Here is a 23,794-nt window from a genome sequence, read left to right on the forward strand (position 1 = left end):
CTATGTAGAAACACTTATGAAGAAAGACCCCAACCTTTCTACATTAGATGGCTTAGTACACCTTGTTTTTGAGTTGGCCATCCAAATTAAGTCTTTGGAGGTAGCTTGTGATAACTGGGATGCAACTCTTAAAATTATACTCGAGGTTCATAAATCTTTTATGGATAAATACACTATTAGTGTATGACTCATTGACAGTAGTGTCAAAAAGGGGTAGTAAGAGAAAATAGAGAGTAAAAGAAATATAGAATGGGGGAGTAAGAGTAAGAAGAGAAAGAGTATTAGTTGATGTAAATCTACTTAGTAGGAGAAATATTTTGATATAGAGTATAGGACAGAACAAAGTAAACAACTTGGGGGGAGTTATGAGATTTTGAGGTATAAGTCATGTTGCAAAATTTTGATATTTTGAAATTTTGTATAGAAGCCGAATAATCATTTCTATTATTCTCATAAGAATAAGAGTATTAATGTATGACCAAGTGTTTTTGACACTCATGTCAAAGGGGGGAGATTGTTAATCTTAGATTGGTTTTGACAAGTGAGTGTCTACACACTTAAGTCATTTAATTAGTTCATCCTAAACAAGTAACATATGTTGAGCACAACACATAAGTCATGGCATGCCGAGTAAACTATGAGTGTCGAGTCACTCATGTGTTGAGTCACTCAAGTGCCAAGCAAATAGTATGTGCTAAGTGATTCAAGAGCCAAGCAAGTAGTGCATGTTGAGTCATTCAAATGTCAAGCAATAGTATTGAAGTCACATTTAGTGCCGAGCACCAGGGACTTCAGGTGTTGAGTAACACAATTTTGAAATATTTATTTGTATTGGAGAAAACTACTATGTAAACCATTTTTGGGCTGACTTAAGGATTGAATTATGATATTTTGTTGATAAGGATGAATCTTAATTAGGAATTCCTATGTATAACATGCACCCTATAAGGTAAAGGGAAGGTTTGAGCGGCAATATGGATTAATCATAATTGTGGATTCATACCTAACCCTAAGTCACCTAGGTCTTCTTAAGGAGGAAAAACCCTAAACTTCTTATCCTGAGTAGAGGGAATGAATGAATGATCAAGGAGAGTTTTTCATGCACAAACCAAGACATTTATGTTGATCAAGGTACTATGGTCTAAATTGCATTATAGAATTAGTTAAAGGATAATAGAGAAAGGAAATAGTGAATAGAAGAGAGTCATCTGATCAAGAAGGATCAAGTATACAGTAGTACAGAGGTGATTTGACATCAAGAAACAAAGTCCTAACCATAAGATCATTGCTGAAATATTCTAATAGGAAAATTAGTTAAATCTCTTAACAAAGTAGTCCTAACAAGCTATATTGAAATCCTCTAACAAAGTGCTTACTTAATTGTGAGTCAAAGTCCTTTAACCAAGCACACTTCTAACAAGGTGTTGAAATCCTTTAATAGGGTAAGACCTAATAGTCTTTGCAAGATTTTACTAGGGAAAACATTTCATAGGGTAGATCATGTTTGATGGTCAAACATTGTAACCTTCATTGGATACACTTTATTACTACAATAGTGAAGATTTGTGGGTGTCATCCCCACCCCAATTTTACCTTCTCATTAGAGGGTTTTTAGGTAATCATATATTGTGTCATACATGTGTGAATGCTTACTTATTTACATACTTTAGATGTATATGCTTTACATGGTGTTTCAGTTTACCTCCCCCCTCCCCCCAACTCAAGCTACCACTTAGAGTTTACCTTTCCTATTGTAATTCCAACACCCATCCTTAGAAACCTTAGTATGGAGGGAAGTTTGAGATTATGACGAGCCAAATAATTATTCAAATTGACAATGAAAATTATAACCTTTGACTTTTAAGTAATGTCAAGTAGATATTGAATGAATTGTTTACATAATTTGAGAAAAGGTAATAGTAAATTTCTTAGAAAAATAATATAATTATAAGATATTTTGATAAAATGCTATTAACTTTAAAAAAATTGAAAGCATACATTATTATTTTTAGTATCTTTAAAATCTTGATATATATTAAGGAAATATGAGTAAATGTGGAAAAAAAAATAAAAAAATTATTTATTAATAAAATTTTATGCATATAGAAAAAATTATACTAACTCGATAAAATTATAAAAAATAATATATTATATTGTAAAAGTCTTAAGAGTGACCTAAACAAACTATTTTCAAAAACCTCATCATAAAAAATGAGGTAACAAAAATATACAAAGACTTGTGTTAATGATTTGATTAGAAAGAGTTGGTTTGACACTTTCGAATTAAATTTTAGTGTAATTTAAACATAAAACTTAGTAATATATAGAAGATAGAAATAAATATCTATTACTGAAATTCACTTTTATTGTTTTGAAGAAAGTACATATATTTAACATTTTATCACATATTTACATATATCAAAAATATATTAGTAATAGGATTATAATATTAATATTTCTTAAATATATGATATGTTATTTTGGTAAAAATATTTTATTAAATAACTTTAGAGATACTCCCATATTCTTTTAGTATTAATATTTGCAAACATCATTACAACAAATAACTTCTACTAATTTTATTTTGTGAGCATAATACTAATTTTATTTTATCTTGTCTTCAAGGTATGTGCAACATATGGTTTTGTTCTATTGGAATATATTTAATCCTCATTAACACACATATTCTTGAATAATTCAAAATTCTGAATTGAAATATTTAAACAATTCACTTATTGAATGCATATTCTAAGAATAGGATGACAATTTTATTTTACTTAAAAGAAAAAAATTACTATAAAAACGTATTCATGAAAATACTAAATTGAATATGTGTACTTCTATGTTGAATACAAATACCTAATATTTTAATTTAAAATTTCAAACCATGAAAATTTTACTTGTATTTTGTTGATGACCTACTCATAAAATTATAATAAAAATAATAAATTTATTTAGAATTTATTTACTATTGTATAAGACATCAAATTTTTCTACCTATATTAAAATTACAAGGTAAACTCATTACAATGAGAATATTTGAGGATAATGATTTTACAATTTTTTACTATATCATACCTATTTATCAATCCATTTAATAAACTCATTGCCATCTCATCTAATGCATGAATTAATCTTCTCCTCCAATGCCTTTTTGTAGCCAAGATTCCAAAAGCTCCCCAAAATCAAATAGAAACACTTGTCATCAACTCTACATACCAATGCCATGGAATTTCTCCTCCCTCATTATCCTCATTCGCAAGAAAAGGGGTTTGTATGCTATAATTTGGCATCTCTCCATATCAACATGATTTGTTGTTAACTAGGAATCCAGAAAGATCATGGTTCCCAGTGAAAAAAGTGGAATTGAATATATTGAATTGTCTTCCTTCTGGTATTCTTCCACAAAGACTATTGTTGGCTACAATGAAAAAACTTAAATAGGAAACTTGTAACATTTCATTTGGAATCCTTCTTTTAGTTTATTATTTGAAAGATCAAGTGACTCTAACTATGCAAGTAATCCAAAATTGCTTGGAATCTCTCTTGTAAGAATATTATTTAATAAGTTCAATGTGTGAAGACTTTTAAGATTCCCCATTATTGAAGGAATGTTTCCTAATAGATTATTTATAGATACATCAATGCAAGTTATAAGTAACATCACTAAACTAACATACACCATTTCTAATCCTTTATTGAACACTTGGATCTCTTCTTTGTAATAGTAGGAGCCACCATCATTGTCATGTGAGTTTCCCATTGTAGAATTCCTCATACTTTTCAACGTTGATAATTGTTGTGGGATAGAACCTATCAAATAATTTTGTGAAATATCCAAAACATGGAGACTTGATAGATTGCTTAATTAATGCCAAATATTTCCTTCAAACTTGTCAAACTTCAAAACAACTATCATCAATTCAGAGAACTAACCCAACCAAGTGGTATGTTCTTAGAAAAATGATTATTGGCCAAATCTAAAATTTGCAAGCTAGAATAGTTCTTAAGGCTTGATGGCAAGTTTCCCTTTAACATATTGTCCTTGATGTGAAGTGAACTAAGCTCACTTAGCATTCCCATATGATATGGTGTATGGCCCTTTAATCCTATATTTCCTAAGTTTAATCTTGTTAAACTAGAACAATTAATTATGCTTGATGGTATTTTACCAAATAATTTATTGTTCGAGAGATCTAAAACCTCCACATAATGTAGAAGGTCAATTGAAGAAGGTATATCACTTCTTAGATCATTTTTTGAAAGTGACAAAAACTGAATGGATGGTAGAATATTGCCAATATCCACTAGAATAAATCCAATGAATCTATTCTAAGACAAGTCCAACAAATCCATGATTGATGTTGGCACTAAAGAAAAAGGGAGAGGACCTTGGAGCATATTATTGTGCAAATCAACACTCTGAAACCTTTTTCAATCAAGCTTGAGGGAATGTGTCCTTGAAAGTTATTATATGACAAGTTAAGATATTCCAATTCAAGAAGCACCCCTAACCAATCTAGAATATTTCCATATCGACTATTATTGGAGAGATCCAAATCATACAATCTATATTGCATGGAAATGAATGGTGGAATTATACCCCTGATACTAAATGAGGCTAAGTGTAAGGAACCACAATAAATTGTGGGTATCCAATCTGGTTCAATCATGATAGCCAATTCATTATAGGATAGATCAAGTTCAAAAAGACTAATCATTTTATTAAAAATGCTAAGAGAAATGTTTCCTTGAAGATTGTTTGAAGATAGGGAAATGGATGTGAGACTATGAAGACTTGAAATTGAAACTGGAATGCTACCATTTAGTTGATTAGAGGAAAGATCTAGATACACCAAGGAGTAAAGACTTCCCAACTTAGACGGTATATTATTTCTACCTAGAACATTGGAGAATAGGTCTAATTCTACCAAAGAAGAAAGATTACCTAACTCAAAAGGTATATTTCCACTCAAAGAATTCCAAGAAAGATATAAGCTCACCAAAGAGGGAAGGCAACCCAACTTAGAAGGTATATTTTGACCCAACATATTTACAATGAGGTATAAAGTAGTCAAAGATGGAATTTGACCGAATGATGGTGGAATCTCTCCATTCAACGAGTTGTCATGAAAAAATAAAATTGAAAGGTGGAGAGATTTCCAATGGAATGAGGAATAGGACCTTCCATATTTTCCATATATGTCAATTTAAGATAGATGAGAGAGGTAATATTTTCAATACAAGGTGGCATACTTCCTTTTATATTAGACCTTGAAAGAAAAAGGATATTGAGTTTAGACCATTCCCCACATAATATTTGACTTAGATTTCCACTAATAAAGCTTTCTCCCCCTAATATAAGATCTTTTAGAGAAGGTAGGTGACAGAGACTCAAGGGAGATGAACCACTTAATAATGGATTTCCAGATAACCAAAGTGAAACCAAAGTGAAACCAAAGTAGTCATATTTCCTAACCACAATGGTATTGGTCCTTCAAAGTTTTTGTTAGCCACTTTTGCCCCTCGCGCCAAAAAATTAAATGTGAATTTGAATCCATGCCTACCCAACTGTTACTTCCCACTTTTATATTATTTAAATTCCATGGAAATATGAGAAAATAAACAAATAAAAGACCTTATGCAATTTTCCTATTTCTCTAAGTTTATTTCTCTATCCCTGCAACTTTCCCCACCATCAAATCTTGCATAGATCTACGGTGGCCACTTTCTCTCTTTATCAAAGTGCAAGGTATTTTACCCATGCAAGAAAGTGCCATTGCACCAAGTGGTAGGTGTGTCCATGTTCTTCTTGTGGGCCATATAGGGGAAATCCATTGGGTGAGCCAGCATTTTGATTAGCCTGAGCTTTCCCGCATTCTATCTTTTGTCAGACTTCTTGGCAATGCGGGCAAGCACCCTAGTGACACATATCCTAATGACATCATAGAGGATATCTAGGAAAGTTCAAAGGGAATAGGTTATGTACACCATTAGATCTCCCAGGCTCAATGGCTTGTGCTTCCTTGCATTATGGAGATGCAAGGATATTAAACTATGTAGGCAAGCACCTTATTGCCACGTGTGCTTGTAGGGCATAGGTTCTCTGTGGGCTATAGGAAGGAAATAAAGTTGTCAATAGAGTTGGCATACGGAAGGCATCTCATTGGTTCAAGGTTTTGATGTGGACAATTGTTGGTTACATGATTTTGGGTTGTCTGATCTCAGATGCATCAATGGATGACACTTCCCTGCTTTATGAAGATACAAGGACATTAAGAAATGTGGGCAAGAACCTTGTTGTTTCATGTCCTTGAGGGGTTAGGTTTGTTTTATTAAGTTGCAAGGTGATGCCAAATGGGGCCAGGTTGCTGAGGTGGCTACTAAGAGGTTCATGGGCCCAAAACATTTTGTGGGCAGGTGCAGCATAATGGAGATGTTTCATGATTGTTCATCTTATGGAGATCAATGATCAGCACTTTCCTTCTTTATGGAGATACAAGGATGTTAAGGAATGATGGAAAATTCCTAAATGATACATGTCCTTACAGGCCCAGGGAGATGGCATTGGCAGTTTGGGCTGGCAATTATGTGACTACCACGGTCGGGGTTTTGAAAAGGTGGCTCAGTTAGTTGGTCAACTACATGGAGACTTTGAGAGGTGGAAAAATAAAATAAGATTATTGGCCCATGTGGCTCCTCTTGGTGGTAGAATTTGGTTGACCTACTAACTTTGCTGACTTGTAAGCTAGAAACAAAGGGAGTCAAGTTTTCTTGCATGATATGATCTTCATGATCAATTCAAACCACTCCTGAATGAATGCCATGTTTGGTAAATGAAGGAGAACACTCCACCATCTCTGATCCTATCCATCTACTTGGTTAGAATGGTATAATGGCATCATTTTCTGTCTTCTCGAGGCCCTATTTCAGCAAAATATTTGATTTCATTGTATTTGAGTCTATGCCAAGGTTAGCTTTTCTCTGGATCTGCATGATTAGTCTCTATAGGACTTAATGGCAGTGGTTGTCGAGTAATTTTTGTTAGAGAGCATCTTAGTTATTCTTGAACTATAAAGGCAATTTTTGTAGATTTTGTTAAGGATGACTCTTCTCTAAACTCTCTAATATTACTGTACAATTTCACTATAAAGTCCCTTTACCTTTGAATTGTATGACATTCTACTTTATCTCCTTCATCCATTGATGTGAAGAGCAAGAACTATTTTCCTTTCATTGGTGTATTATGGATATCTGCAATCTTGCATGACTATATCTCTTTTGGCCTATAAATGGTATATAAGTGAATCTCCTCTTTCCTTGTGTCATTTATTTGGGTTTTCTGATCTTCATGTGATTGGTAGACTAAAGCAATTATAAATGTGTATATCTTTTGGTGTTATGATGGTTCAATAGTGCATGTATGGGTAGAGATTGGTTTGAACACTCTATTTTGGTGCATCACCCCCTTAGGTTAGAGTATCCAGATTTGCTCCTATGCATTCCTTCTCCCTTTTCCTCTCCAAGAGTAGTTAGGTGCACCCTAATAGTAAAGGAAGTCAACTTTCTCTAGAGAATCAACCTCATAGTTCAAGTCCCATAGCATGGAGGTTGTTTCCATGTTTCACAAGTTTTTCCTTAGGTAAAAACTTTGGACAAGGATGCAAACTTTTGTGACACTAGTTTTTGGCACACTCGATGGGACTAATATTTAGATAATTTCAAGTCTACTGGTGTCAAAAGCAAGATTCAAGATCAATACTAAAGGAATAGTATTGGCTTCAGTATTCAAGCCTTCAAGGGGCTCATTCTTCAATTACTTGGCAACTCTAAGCTTCAAATACATCTGGTTCTAGACCAAAGTTGCAGTTATTCATTGCCAAAGCTGAAACAAGGGCATCTTTTAGAGGTAAATTTCAATACCAAGAGCTTTCATTTTCAAACCCTAGAAGAAGGAGGACTAGAGTATCTTTATCACCAATTAGGAGTGCAATAGTAACAAATACACTTGCAAGATCCATCTCTACTCCTCCTACTATTAGATCTTAGCCTAGATTTCCATCAACACATATCAATAGATCACTTATCTATATGGTGTAGCCTAAAGCTCATGTTTTGGCCACCTTTAATGTTGGAAGTCCTTTTTTATTGGCCCAAAGACATGACATACCAATAGCTACACTCAAAAGTATACCAAAGTTTATAAGAGAAACCTCTATCTCTCCCTTAGAACACATTCAAGAAGTTGCAAATGTCTGCAATATCCATGGTATTACATAAGATGATGTTGCAGTTAGGCTTCTAGCCTCATCCTTCAAAGGAAAAGAATTACAATGGTATAAAAGTCTGGCTTATGGTTCTATAATAGATTGGGATGGTTTAGGAGTAGGACTATGTAAACACTTTGAGGACAAAAGTGACCATTTGTCACTTTTAGAATAGTTGACTACTATAAAAAGAGTCCCCCATAAATGTATGACTGATTTCAACTATAGATTTCAAAAGATGTGGGATAGAATACCTACTTTAGTAAAGCCTACCCCTAGTAATGCCTTCTTGCATTACCTTAGAGATTTTCATAGTGATATTGCTACCACAATCCAAACTATGGGAGGAGATACTTTTCCTAATGCTTATGACATAGCAATAAAGGTAGAAAACATATTGATACAAGGAGGAAAGTTAGCACCAAGGCCTCCTATGCCTTTCTTCCTCAATGTTCTGAATCACCAACCAGAAATGTCCCCTATTCCCACAACTTCCACATCACAATCAACTACACTAGTCCCTTAGGCTTCCACATCATCTAGTGGGCTAGGAGAGTTCAAAGCATTAATGCAAGATATTGGGCAAAAGTTGCAAGTTCAAGATAAGAAATTGGAGGATGGTCTCTCTATGATTCAGAAGGTGAGCAACAAGGTGGTGACTTTGGGAAGGAAGCAAGCTCAAGGTAACAAGGCTCATCAATTGCAATATCAAACTCCAAACAATGGTAGGTCTCCTAATCATAATTATGGAAATAACTCTTTTGGTCAGAGGAGACAAAATAGTCATACTTCAACCTCAAATGTAAACCAAAGTAGGGCTATAGTCCCTCAAAAAAATTTGGCTCAAGACCAAGACTTTTGTCCTTCTTGTAATTATTCATATGGTTTTTGTATGTGTCAAAAGGTAGAATAATTCCTAGTAGTAACTACACAAGATCCATATGCTAGACAACAATGTAATGACCATGAATCTGCTAATGTTGCCCATTTGTAACCGTCAGGGGATTGTTATTTTATGGATCTTCAGGAAGAGGAATGTTGTAATGCAAACCAAGATTCCATTGCGCATAACACTAGGAGAAAAAGAAGATCTATTGACGATGCTACCCCTCCTCCTCCCAATCAGGCCTCAACTTCAAATGCAATACCTCATGTAAAAGTAGTAAATGATCAATCAAATAACTTTTAGAAGCAATGACAAAATAATATTAGAAAGGATGTAAATGATCCTTAGGTTGTTCCACCTCAACCTCCTACAAATGCACTTTCCAAGGCTTCTACCAAAGTACCTAATATGACATTCAGTGTGGTAGAACATATCAAGAAGACAAATGTGAATACCTCCATGTGAGATGTTGTTGCTACTATACTCATGCAAAAGAGGTTGTTGCAACAAGAATTGGAAAGTATTGAACCAAAGGATCAGCCACTCAGCATGGAAAGTGCCACAAGTCTAGTACACCAATCAAGAGAGGTGGAAACAAGTAAAAAAGTTAGGCCCCCTACATTTTATGTTTCTCTAATTATAGGGGATAAACTAGTCCATAATTGCATGATTGATTCAGGGGCTAGTAGTTTAGTGATGCCTAAGTGTGTTGTTGATGTTTTAAGAATGAAATATGAGCCCATTGTTATGGATGTATTACAGTTCGATGGTAGTACTATCAAGACTATAGGGATCCTTAGAAATGTGGAAATGTCCCTACATGCATGCCCTAGTTGTACTATAATTCAAGATATATTTGCTGCTGAAGTCAAGCCACATTTTTTCATCTATCTGTCAAGAGACTTCATTGCCCAAATAGGTGGTTACATATCTTTTGATTGGTCATATATGTTTTTTAGAACAAGATATGGGACCAAAGCTTCAATTAGAGTAGAGCCTATAACCCTCCATCATACCAAGCCCTACACCCCTAATCTCATAAATATGAATTGCACTATCCTATAAATGGATGAGAATGATATAGTAAATGAGCCTGCCACTTGTTTAGCTGAGATACCTAGTTTTCTCTTAGATGAATGGGCTAATGCATATAAATTTGAAGCCCTTGAGATAGGCCTCAATACATATTGTATTTTAGAGAAGGATTCTCTAGTTCCCAATCTTGTGAAGATTGAAGAGGATGTGAGTGGGGTATGGAGTATGTACTTTGATGGATCAAGGAATAAGAATGGATCAAGGGTAGGTGTGATGTCAATTTCTCCTACACAAGTAAGGTACTACTCTTTTAGTCTCCAATTCAGTTCCACTAATAATTGTGGCTAAGTATGAATCCTTGATTCAAGGTCTCCTACTCACTCAAAAGAAATGAATTCATACCTTAAGTGTATATGGAGATAAGGAGTTAGTGGTTAATCAAGTTAGAAACCAAAATATCACAAAGAACAGTTTGCTCAAGTCTTATTAACATAGGGTATGGGATTTTCTTGAAAGTTTGAATGCATTTAATATTCAAAGCATCCCTAGAAAAGAAAATAGATATGTTGATGACTTGTAGAAATAGGTGCATCTTATGATGTGCCAAGGAATCTTGAGGAAAAGAAGAAGCAACAAATCAAAATGTTAGTAAGGCCTGCCATCCCTGACAACAACATCCATTGGAAAGTGTTTGAATATGATGAGTAGATTGTAAGCTTCTTGCATAATGAAGAAGAGTTTTCAAACATAAACTAGTCGAGACCACAAGATTAGTATGGTGACCAGATCATTAATCTCAGTTCAACCAAATTGCCCAAGGGTCTCATTACCTTAGAGATTGTTTTCAATCTTTGTGACCAAGCAAGAGGTAGAGTAATGAACCTAGTTGCTGACAAAGATGATCACATCCCAATGAAGGTTGCTAATGGGAAATTGTTGAACATGGGAAAGGTATGTTCTAAAATTGAGAAAGAAAGTTTTATTCATCTATGTCAAGAATTTAGTCATGTATTTTCTTGAATGTATGATGATTTAAAGGGTTTTGACCCGAGGTTGTTTCAACATACCATAGATTTAATTGATAATGTCAAATTAGTAAGACAAAAACAAAGGCCAATGAATCCTAAAATTGAACCCTTAATGAGAAAAGAGCTATCCAAATTGATTGAGGCCAATATAATTTTCCCCATGAAGCAATCATCATGTGTAGCAAACCTTGTCTCTATTAGGAAGAAGAATAGAGAAATTAGATTGTGTGTGGACTTTAGGGACCTTAACCAAGCTTCCCTTAAGGATCACCATACCCTTCCTTCCATGGAGCAGATTTTGTCCAAGGTCAGTGGTTCAAAGAGGTTTTCATTTCTTGATGAATTCTCTAGTTACAATCAAGTGCTGGTCAAGGAGTGTGATAGGTACAAGACTAAATTCACCAACAAATGGGGTACCTATGCTTATTGTAAGATGCCATTTGGAATAACCAATATAGGTGCTACATTTTAGAAGGAAATGGAGATGGCCTTAAAAAAAATAATTGAAAAGTTTGTATTAGTTTACCTTGATGACATCACAGCATATTCAAAGAATGGAGAAGATCATTTTGATCATCTTAGGCAGGTGTTCATTGAGTGTAGAGAGTTTGGGGTAACCCTCAACCCAAGCTAGTGTGTCTTTGCTACCAATCAAGGAAAATTATTAGGACACATTGTATCTAAGGATGGTTTGACCATTGATCTAGAGAGAACCAAAGCAATACTTTCGCTCTCTCTCTCTCTCTTCCTAAACATAGGAAAGGGCTACAAAGTGTTTTGGGTAGGATAAATTTTGTGAGAAGATTTATCCCTAATCTTGCTACTATGGTAAAACCCCTTACAACTATCCTCAAGAAAAACATGATCTTTGCATGGACCGAGGAAGGGAAGGAGAGTTTTGAAGTGATCAAGGCAGTCATAGCCTCAACTCCTACTCTCATTAATCCAAACTTTGAAAAAGGTTTCATCATTTATGCCCTAGGTGGTGAGTCATAAATTTTGGCTTTCTTGAATCAAAAAAATGATAAGCATGAAGAGTAACCCATACCTTCTTTAGTGAAGGGCTTAAAGAATATGAAGACAAATAAAACTATGTAGAGAAGCAAGCCCTTATAGTCATCAGAGCTTTAAAAAAATTTAGACACCTTCTATCTCATAAAAAGATTCATTTGTTAGTACCCCATGCCAGTGTGAATGATTTCCTTTTGAGAAAAGATATTAGTGAGAAGAGAGCTGGTTGGATTACTAAAGTAATGGAATATGATGTTGACATCTAGATTACCAAGTTGGTAAGGGGGAAGGGATTTTGTGAATAGATGTTATCATCTAAGGAGTTAGATGAGGAAGTTTCCATGATAATAATAGAATAGCAAAGACTAGAAATGATGACCCAACGAATTGGATGGATTATATGAAGATTTTCTTATTAGGCATTGGATATCCTCAAGGATTGGATAGAAGTAAAAGGAGAGAGTATAGATTGCAGTCAATTCCTTATGTCATAGTTGATGATATCCTTTTCAAGAAAGATTTTGATGGAGCCCTATTAAGATGCATTGACATAGACCAAGTTGAAAGAATGTTCAAAGAGCTTTATGATGGTCCTAATGGTGGCCACTTCTTAGCAAGGATAACTGCAATGAAGATTAGGAGGGCTAGTTACTACTGGCCATCCCTATTTCATGATTGTCATAAGTATGTGAGCAAGTGTGAAAAATGTGCCTTCTTCTCCAATAAGAAAAATCTTGCAACTCTTCCCCTTTTCCCCATTCAGGTGGACTAGCCTTTTGCTCAATGGGGATTGGATTTCATAGGCCCTATCAATTCTTCTTCCAGTTCTAGTCACAAATGGATTGTAGCTACTATAGATTATTTCACCAGATGGAAAGAGGTAGTTGCATTGAAGGAAACCACAAAATCTTCTATTTTTGAATTCCTTGATGGAATTTTGACTAGGTTTGGTGCCCCTTCAACCATCATTTCAGATAATGTAAAATCTTTTGTAAGAGCTCAGATTTGTGCATGGGAAGTTGAACATAGTATCTACTTGAGCACATCCTCAAATTACTATCCTCAAGGCAATCGTTTGGCTGAGTCATCCAATAAAAACCAAATTGAGATTATAAAAATGACAATAGAAGATAACCAGAGGTGTTGGCACTAGAAGTTGAAGAAAACCCTGTGGGCTGATAGGATAACACCTAAGAGGTCAATAGGAAATTCTCCATTTATGTTGGTATATGGCAGATAAGCAAGGCTTCCAATTTCATTAGGGTTCCCATCCCTAGAACTAGCTCATTAGCTGGAGATAATTGAAGATGATTCCATGACAGTGAGAATGACAGAGCTGATGGAGCTAGAAGAGAGAAGAAAACAAGCCATGTAAACCCTAGAAACACATTAGCAATAGGAAAAATGGATTTTTAATAGGAAGGCCAGGGTCAAAATTTTTAGAGAGGTTAATTTGGTATTGTAAAGAAGGCCAAGGTCAAAATTTTTAGAGAGGCTAATTTGGTATTGAAATGGGATGTAAACAGAGAAAAACTAAGGAATACTCAAAATTGTATACTTTATGGAGTGGTCCCTATGTGATTATTAGTTGCAAGTAGGCCAATGCTTTTCAGTTAAGCACACCTGATGGTGAAATTTTTCCTATCCTAGTTAATGGGATCTATCTCAAACCATGCTTATGATGAAGACTAAGGTTTCATGTATATAATTAGAGTAGTTTTCTTTCTATTAGTTTCCTACTTTCCAAGAAGTGCATAAGCACAAGTTTCTCTCTATGAGATAGCCAATTTTTCGAGGTTTTGAAGGCTGCAAAAGTTTTTGTCTTTTTTTCTAGTTGCAGAGGGTAGGTTTTCAAGGGTTTTTCTCTCATAGAGGTATGGTTAGGGTTTCATAATGCACTGATCTCCAATTTTTATGACTCTATGGCCTAGTGGATGCATAAGGTCACTAGTCATACGCATAACTGGCTTGTGTCCCCTTTGAGTCACCAGAAATGTTAGCCATTTTTCCCCTCTAGCAAAAAATTAAATTTAAATTTGAATGCATTCCCACCCAACAGTTACTTCCAACTTTTAGATTATTGAAATGCCATGGAAATAAAAACAAATTAACAAATAAAAGATTATGCAATTTTCCTATTTCCCTAAGTTTATTTCTCTTTCCCTGCAACATTCCGTACCATCAGATCTTGCATAGATCTATGGTGGGTGTGTTCTTGCTTTATCAAAGTGCAAGGTATTTTACAAATGTGGGAAAGTGTCATTGTCCCACATCATAGGTGGGTCCATGTTCTTCTTTTGGGTCACAAAGGGGAAAACCATTAGGTGAGCTGGCATTTTGATTGGCCAACACTTTCTCACATTCTATCTTTTGTTAGACTTCCTGACAATGCAGGCAAGCACCCTGGTGACACATGTCCTAATGACATCATAGAGGATATTCAAGTAAGTTAAAAGGGCAAAGGTTATGTACATTGTTAGATCTCCCAGGATCAACGACTGGCGCTTCCCTGCATTATGGAGATGCAAGGATATTAAACTATGTAGGCAAGTGCCTTGTTGTCACATGTCCTTGTGGGGCATAGGTTCTCTATGGGCTACATGAAGGAAAGAGGGTTATCAGTTGAGTTGGCATATGGAGGGCATCTTACTGGTCAAAGGTTTTGATGTGGGCAATTGCTAGTTGCATTTTTCTAGGCCATCCAATCTCAGATGGATTAATGGATGGTGCTTCCCTGCTTTATGAAGATGTAAGGATGTCAAGAAACATAGAAAATTTCCTTGCTACCATGAGTCCTTATGGGGATAGGTTTTTTTTATTAACCTATGGGGTGATGCCAGATGGGGCTAGGTTGCTAAGGTGGCTGTGTAATAACTCCAATAGGGTATAACTTCTTCAAACACCAAAAATCTTTATACTTCAGTTGTTTGACATTTCATCAAACACTTTGCAAGAAAGCTTTGATACCACTATAATAACCCTCCTCAAATCTACTCTCAAAGATGTTGATTGAAGGCTCAAAGAATTTTGTCAAACAATTCACATGCAAGAGAGATATTACTGATATAGTATTTCAGCTTGCTTTAAATGACTTTTTTCCAATTTTCATCAATGAGAATCTAGTGATAGAAGATTACAATAAACTACACAATGACCTAACATGAGTGTGCTCCTAATTTTGACAATATTCAGTGCATATATTATGATCTAAGCATGAGAAAAGAACACCTACAACCAACTGGAATTTTTGCAAATAGTTGGTATGCAAACTATCTAGTTGATAAATAATGAGATTGAATTGCTTAAATGACACCCACAACTATTATCTTTTTGATTGCAATCAAATTTCTAATACAATGCTCATGAAATATGGCCAAGACTTTGGCATTTACATGGATTACCAAAATGACAATGCTGGTATAATGCACACTTACAGCTGAAACTTATAATACCCTAAAAAAACAATACTAACAAGGGAACCTAGTTGTAGATGGCTGTAATAATTTTCCTTCAATGCTGCCCCTTCTGCTTTACTTTTTTGAACTGCTTTTTCGACCTGCTTTTTCGGTTTCGCTTTTTTCGCTTGCTTTTTCGATTCTACTTTTTTCGCTTGCTCTTTTAGTTTCGCTTTTTTCGCTTGCTTTTTCAATTCTTCTTTTTGCACCTACTTTTTTGGTTCTACTTTTTCAAATTGCTTTTTCATTTCTGCTTTTTCGGATTGCTACCCTGTTGAATCTCAAGACCATATCTTTCAATGGCGTCAAGATTTTTAGCTTGAAGGGATTTTGTCCTTCAAACTATTGAGACATAACCTCCAGAAAATTCTCCAATTTCTTTGATATTTCCAACCATTCTTAAAAGAAGCTCTTCCATTTCTTTTATAGTGTTCTCACAAGAGCTCCATCCTTCATTTTCTCAATGTGGGATAAAACATAACTCCCTTTATGTAACTTATGTCTCCAATGTGTTATAAAATAAAAGGGACTCTTTTAATTTAAATATTTACCACAAACTATAGTCTAAGTATTAATAAAGTTAAATATTTAAATTTAACTTTATAAAATAGCTTTATCAATGCAAAACAAATCTTATCAATGATAAACAAGTCTTTTTGCTGATTTTAAACAATTACCATCGACATACCGCTGCCACTGGATGTCCACCCATACCCAAGATGACTTACTATAAATAGTAAGCATGCCCAAAGTTGCCTCAAAACCCCTCAGAAAGACCTACAACTAAAACTATCTAGGCCAAATGGCCTTGAAGCCCTTTTGATGTCCTGGTTAGCCTACGAGACTATGGGGAAATAGGCTAACGACAACATCATGCTATGAATGCTAAAAAGGGGGCATTACATTTTTCCCTTCCCAAAATTGCTTGTCCCCAAGCAATGGTCGAACAAAAACCCAATCAATCCACTTGGATCCCAAATTTAGTCATGAACTATAGTGCTGTCAATCAACATAGGCTCCTGCAACAACCTGTGAAAATTAACCAAGAGGAATCCATAAATATATCGTGAATCACGGTGCAACTTAACTCCGAATCCACTACTGCCACAGTCAGGAACCCATGGGTCACAAATTCTAAAAATATTAGACCCCAAGTAGAGTAGATCACCAAAACTATCAACATAATAAACACCATCCACACAACCCACTGTGTTATGTGGAATGCACACTCCAACTCTGCTACAATAGTGACCACTCCCACATGAAACTACACCAAATACAGAGAATCCACACACTGTACATCTGCTACAGTTAACACAACTCTACAGATTACTAGCCACTATCTCATAACCATAACACCCATGCACTGCTAATGGTGAATAGTCATTACATGGTAGATAGCAAAAATGAGAGCCTAGTCCAAACCTATCTGCCATCAACTCCTCAACACATGGATCAAAAGCAAACCGATGAACATATCCTTTAGTATAATGCTGGTAAAAAGAACCAATCTCAATCAAAGACTCATCCTGTAGACATGATATGACCAACTGTGACTAATCATCAGCTAAGTCAGCGGATGATATAGCCAAGAGTGCAGAATCAACAACAACATCACTATTCTCTGTGCCCTCCAAGTCAAACATATCACAATGCTTAGCTGCAGCGCCCAACTCAATTGAACCTGCCTCCAGTGGAAATGGACCAAATATGCCAATATTAGTGTCATGGATAGATATATCCTCGTCTCCACTACCTCTATCAACCTTGACCATGGACATCCGCGGATCACTAGACACCACAGTCCATGATTGTAAAGAATCTGGTAAAGACTGAAGTCACTCTAACTCCATGGTCACCTTAGCTAAATGAAATTGTGACTCCTCAAATGCCAACTGTGTACTCTCAAGAATCTAAGAAGTCACCTCGAGCTACTGAGTAAGCTCACTCACCTCATCTTCCTGGGCCAATAATGCATCGTATGCTGTACTCCCCCACTCTATAAGATAATCTCTGTTGGCTACCAACTGCATATAATTTTGTCTTAGAATCCGGATAGCCTCCCATAAAGAGTGGATCTCTGTCAAGGAAAGATAATTGCCTCCCTGCTCATCACTAGTAGGAGAACCCCATCCATAAATTGCTAACAACTGATGAGCAGCATCAAAATGCTCACAAGTGATAGAAATGTCTCGCTCACCAACTCTCAGATGACTAGACACATGATTGTTTCGGCTGGTCAAACTTCTATACTCTATCCCTGGTACACTATCCAAAGGAGTAACCTCAGAATAGCTATCTTTTGTAATACTCAGATCTTGGGACTCTTCTATAGACTCTATCATATCTAAGAGATCATCAACCCATTCCAACAAGAATGGTCGACTGGATATATGAACAATGCCCAACATAGGTGTGTAAAAACTAAATCCAGCATCAAACAAGTTGCTGACATGGATGAGAACTACACCTGGAAAACTAATAATCAAGTCCATGATGGTGCAATAGATACTACTACCAAGGAATGATAGATATCTCTAGTCAAAACGATCCCAAGTACTAAGATAAGAATCCCAACATCTAATCCATGAATGGAAACCAGCTAACAATTCAAATAAACTTCTCACCTTAGTAATGTGAACAATACCAACTGACTTCAAACACCTGTCTACAATCTTTGAATCTAGAGTGTGAATGCTAGGCATACTCATATAATCATCATGTGACTCCACTGTAAAAGAAAACTGAGTCCCTGCTATACGCGCTAACTCCCGAAATGAAATCATCTCAAGACAAAGCTCATCCACGTGTCTCTTAGAATCCTGGAGAGCCAACCAAGTACACACCAAGGAATTTTGAGTATCCTCCAGCTCATGAAAAATCCAATCAACCTCCTTCTCCTCCTTCTTCACTGCATCTTCCTTGATCTATTGTAAGTCATCACAAGAAGAACCTGTTGTGACTCCTTTCTATCTCTCCTCTATCTCATGTGAAGAAGCATCCAACTATGCTTGATACTCATTTTTTGCAAAGTCTTGAATGCTCACTTTCTGATCAACAGTACTATCCTCAAACATGATAGTATCCTTAACTATTGTAACTTCATCTAGTCCAACTATACTGGAATCACTATCTGTGTCAATTGCACAATCCAGTGTGCCTGTGATATCACCTTGTGGCTCAAACTGCACAACGTCTGTAACCCCTTCTACCTGTGAAGATGATGCAAATAAACCATTACCTGAAGATGTGCTAATGTCTCCCTATATTGAATCAACATGTCTGTTAAACTCCTCATACAAATTTTTGCTTGTCATAGGGAAGGTATGATGCTTAGGCCTATAAAAATGTTCAATCAGTCTCTCCTTAAACTCCACATAGGAGGTAATGTGTGCATGACCCATAGTGACCATACCATGATGCCACCACTTGTGTGCTAACCCATCCAAGTGAATTGCTGCATACTTAATAGCTTCCTCCTCAGGCATAGGGTTCATTTGAAAATATGTGTCAAGCTTTTGAACCCAAGCTCTTGTTGTAGACTTCCCCAAGCCATCATAATATGGTAACTGAAGTTTCTCTACTTTCTTTCATAGCTCATAGCTCTGGTTCTTGTCATGTCCACGTGACATATGCTTCATTTGCACATCTATGTACTCCCTAAAGGTAATTGCAGCTATAAAATCTAGACCTTTGGCTTCCCAATCTTTCCTCAGCTAGTCCTATATATCAATGATTTGGGGCTCTGGTACGGGCTGCTCTGGACCTCTAGGAGGAAATGTTGGAACCATGGGCCTTGAACTCACTATCCTAGTTTGTTGGGGTGCATGACTGAAATTGTTCTCAACTTGTTCGCCTCCATTATGTGCCCCATCCTGATTATTACCATTCTGATTATTTCCTCCAACCACATTAGCATTCAACCCCATTTGACGAGCCATCACCAGCATCATAAGCTCAAATCTCTGACTCTGTTCCTGTGCTCTTTGCTCTGCTGATTACTGTCCCTATGGTAAGGTGTCTAATAATTTTAAGAATCTTTCCTTTCCCTAATCTAGACTAGCATTCATTTTGTCAAACATTTTTCTCTCTCTGGCTAATCCAAATTCCCTATAAGACCTCCACAGGATGGTAGGACTTATAGCTCTGATACCACTATAATAACCTCAACAGGTTATAACTTCTTTGAATACCAAAAATCTTTATACTTCAGTTGTTTGACATTTTGTCAAACACTTTGCAAGCAAGCTCTGATACCACTATAATAACCCCAATAGGGTATAACTTCTTCAAACACCAAAAATCTTTATACTTCAGTTGTTTGACATTTTGTCAAACACTTTGCAAGAAAGCTCTGATACCACTGTAATAACCCTCCTCAAATTTTCTCTCAAAGATGCTGATTGAAGGCTCAAAGAATTTTGTCAAACAATTCACATGCAAGAGAGATATGACTGATATAGTATTTCAGCTTGCTTTAAATGACTTTTTTCCAATTTGCATCAATGAGAATCTAGTGATAGAAGATTACAATGAACTACACAATGACCTAACATGAGTGTGCTCCTAATTTTGACAATATTCAGTGCATATATTATGATATAAGCATGAGAAAAGAACACCTAAAGCCAACTGGTATTTTTGCAAACAGTTGGTATGCAAACTATCTAGCTGATAAATAATGAGATTGAATTTGCTTAAATGACACCTGCAACTATTATCTTTTTGATTGCAATCAAATTTCTAATACAATGCTCATGAAATATGGCCAAGACTTTGGCATTTACATGGATTACCAAAATGACAATGCTGGTATAATGCACACTTACAGCTGAAACTTATAATACCCTAAAAAAAACAATACTAACAAGGGAACCTAGTTGTAGATGGCTGTAATAATTTTCCTTCAATGCTGCCCCTTCTGCTTTACTTTTTCGGCCTGCTTTTTCGGCCTGCTTTTTCGGTTCTGCTTTTTCTACTTGCTTTTTCGATTTCACTTTTTTCTCATGCTTTTTCAGTTCTGCTTTTTCTGCTTGCTTTTTTGATTTCGCTTTTTCTGCCTGCTTTTTTAGTTCCACTTTTTCAGACTACTTTTTCGTTTCATCTTTTTCGGATTGCTACCCTGTTGAATCTCATGACCATATCTTTCAATGGCGTCAAGATTTTCATCTTGAAGGGATTTCGACCTTCAAACTATTGAGACATAACCTCCAAAAAATTCTCCAATTTTTTTGATATTTCCAACCATGCTTAAAAGAAGCTCTTCCATTTCTTTTATAGTGTTCTCACAAGAGCTCCATCCTTCGTTTTCTCAATGTGGGATAAAACATAACTCCCTTTATGTAACTTATGTCTCCAATGTGTTATAAAATAAAAGGGACTCTTTTAATTTAAATATTTCTCACAAACTATAGTATATGTATTAATAAAGTTAAATATTTAAATTTAACTTTATAACATAGCTTTATCAATGCAAAAAAAATCTTATCAATGATAAACAAGTCTTCTTGCTGATTTTAAACAATTACCATTGACATACCACTGCCACTGGATGTCCACCCATGCCCAAGATGACTTACTATAAATAGTAAGTATGCCCAAAGTTGCCTCAAAACCCCTCAGAAAGACCTACAACTGAAACTATCTAGGCCAAATGGCCTCTAAGCCCTTTTGATGTCCTGGTTAGCCTACGGGACCATGGGAAAATAGGCTAACGACAACATCATGCTATGAATGCTAAAAGGGGACATTACAAGCTGTGGAGTGGTTCATGGGCCCAAAAAAATTTACAAGCAGGTGTAGTATAATGGAGATCTTTCACGATCATTGATCTTGTAGACATCAACAATTGATGCTTCCTCGCTTTATGGAGATACACAGGTGTTAAGGAATGCAAAAAAGTGCCTAAAGGATGTGTCCTTGCATACCAGGGGAGATGGCGTTGGCAGTTTGGGTTGGTAGTTAGGGTTGACCACCACAGTCAGGGTTTTGAAAAGGTGGCTTAGTTAGTTGGTCAACTGCATGGAGACTTTGTGGGGTGGAAAAATGAAATAAGATTATTGGCCCATGTGGCTCATCCTAGTGGTAGAATTTCATTGACCTACTAACTTTGCTAACTTGTAAGCTATAAATAGAGTGAGTCAAGTTTTCTTGCATTATCTGATCTTCATGACCGATTCTAACCACTCTTGAATGAATGCCATGTCTAGTAAACAAAGGAGAACACTCCACCATCTTTGATCCTATCCATCTACTTGGTCAAAATGGTTTAATGGCACCATTTTCTATCCTCTTGAGGCCCTTTTTTAGCAAAATGATGGATTTCATTGTATTTGAGTCTATGCCAAGGCTAGATTTACCCTAGATTTGTATGATTAGTCTCTATAGGACATAATGGTAGTGGTTGTGGAGTAATTTTAGTTAAAGAGCATCTCAGTTATGCCTGAACTATATAGGAAATTTTTGTAGATTTTGTTAAGGTCGACTCTTCTCTGACCTCTTTGATATTGCTTTGCAATTTCACTATAAAATTCCCTTTACCTCTAAACTATATGACATTATACCTTATCTCATTCAACCATTGATGTAAAGTGCAAGAACTATTTGCCTCTCATTGGTGTATTGTGGATATCTACAATCTTGCATGACTATATATCTTTTGGCCTATAAATGGTATATAAGTGAATCTTCTCTTTCCTTGTGTCATTTGTTTGGGTTTTTTGATTTGCATGTGATTGGTAGATTAAAGAAAGTCTAAATGTGTATATCTTTTGCTGTTATGATGGTTCAATAACGCATGTATGGGAAAAGATTGGTTTGAACACTCTATTTTGATGCATCACCCCCTTACGTTAGAGTAGGTAAATTTTCTCCTGTGCCTTTCTTCTCCCTTTTCCTCTCCAAGAGTAGTTAGATGCACCCTGATAGTAAAGGAAGTTAGCCTTCTCTAGAGACTCAACTCATAGTTCAACTCCCATAGCTTGGAGGTTGTTTCCATCTTTCACAAGGTTGTCCTTAGGTAAAAACTTCTGACAAGGGTGCAAACTTTTGTGACAACAGCTTTTGTAACCCAAGTGGAGGTGGGTAAGGAGTGATAGGTTTTGGATGGCATTAGGAATGTGCCCTAAAAGAAAACATTCTAAAAGGTGGAGCTATTAGAGGTTAGGAAGATGAGAAAGGGCTATTTCCAATTGCTTTCTTGTCATATTCAACACTACTCCACTAAGGGACAAGTATTTCAAATTTTTCAATTTTTTTGTCCACACTAAACTAGGACTACACACTAGTTCCCGATTAACACCATAAGAAACTAATCCAACATCATCCACCTCTACCACTAATGGGTCCAAAACTTCTAGTTGAGAGAGATTTCCTAATTGGTATGGACTTGTACTATTGAAACTAGTGAAGGACAAGTTGAGATACTTTAAGTTGTACAAGGACGCAAAATGCTCTGATATTTGACCTTCAAACTCATTGAAGCTCAAATCTAGATGTCTCAATTCTTGAAGGGAAAATAAAGCTGCATGTAAACAATAGTGATAACCACTCAAATTTCTATAAGAGGAAGCTTAAATCATGAAATATGAGAGGTTTCTTCATTAAAAATACCTTTCGAAACTATACCATTGAACCTATTCTCGCACAAGTTGAGATAAGTTGTGCAAGGAGACGAATTGATTTGGTAATTCATCTTCAAAATAATTTAAGCTCAAATCTAGATTTCTCAACTCTTTTAGGGAAAATTACATAGATTTATTACATATTTTTGGTGTATAATTTTGGTATAATATAATCAAGCTCACTGTTGAAGTCCTAAATGTGCCCTAAAGGGGCCTAAAAAATTTGATAGATGGGTGATCTGCTCAAATCTGAGCCTGTAGATTAGAGGCTGGGGATTCTAAAATGTTTTTATAATAGCTAATCAAAGTAATGGTTGAAAAGCTATGGCCTTTTGAAGTTTGCCTAACCAAACCTTCCAAAATAAATGTCAAAGGTATATTTGGTCGACTCTTGGTGATAGTTCGTAGCTTTATCTTGCAAATTACTATAATGAAGGTGCCCATGTGGGCTGGCATATTGTAATTCTAAATTCTATAATCCTACATTTGT

The 23,794-nt window shown here is 35.8% G+C and overlaps 1 pseudogene; it reads right to left on the minus strand.

Moving 5' to 3' along the window:
* Positions 1–3,302: 3,302 nt before the first annotated feature.
* Positions 3,303–23,421, minus strand: LOC149549547 (uncharacterized; annotated as a pseudogene).
* Positions 23,422–23,794: the final 373 nt, after the last annotated feature.

The sequence above is a fragment of the Cupressus sempervirens genome, chromosome 7 (genome assembly GCF_028749045.1).
Source record: "Cupressus sempervirens isolate cs-2001-9-10 chromosome 7, ASM2874904v1, whole genome shotgun sequence".
In the NCBI taxonomy this organism is placed as follows: domain Eukaryota; kingdom Viridiplantae; phylum Streptophyta; class Pinopsida; order Cupressales; family Cupressaceae; genus Cupressus; species Cupressus sempervirens.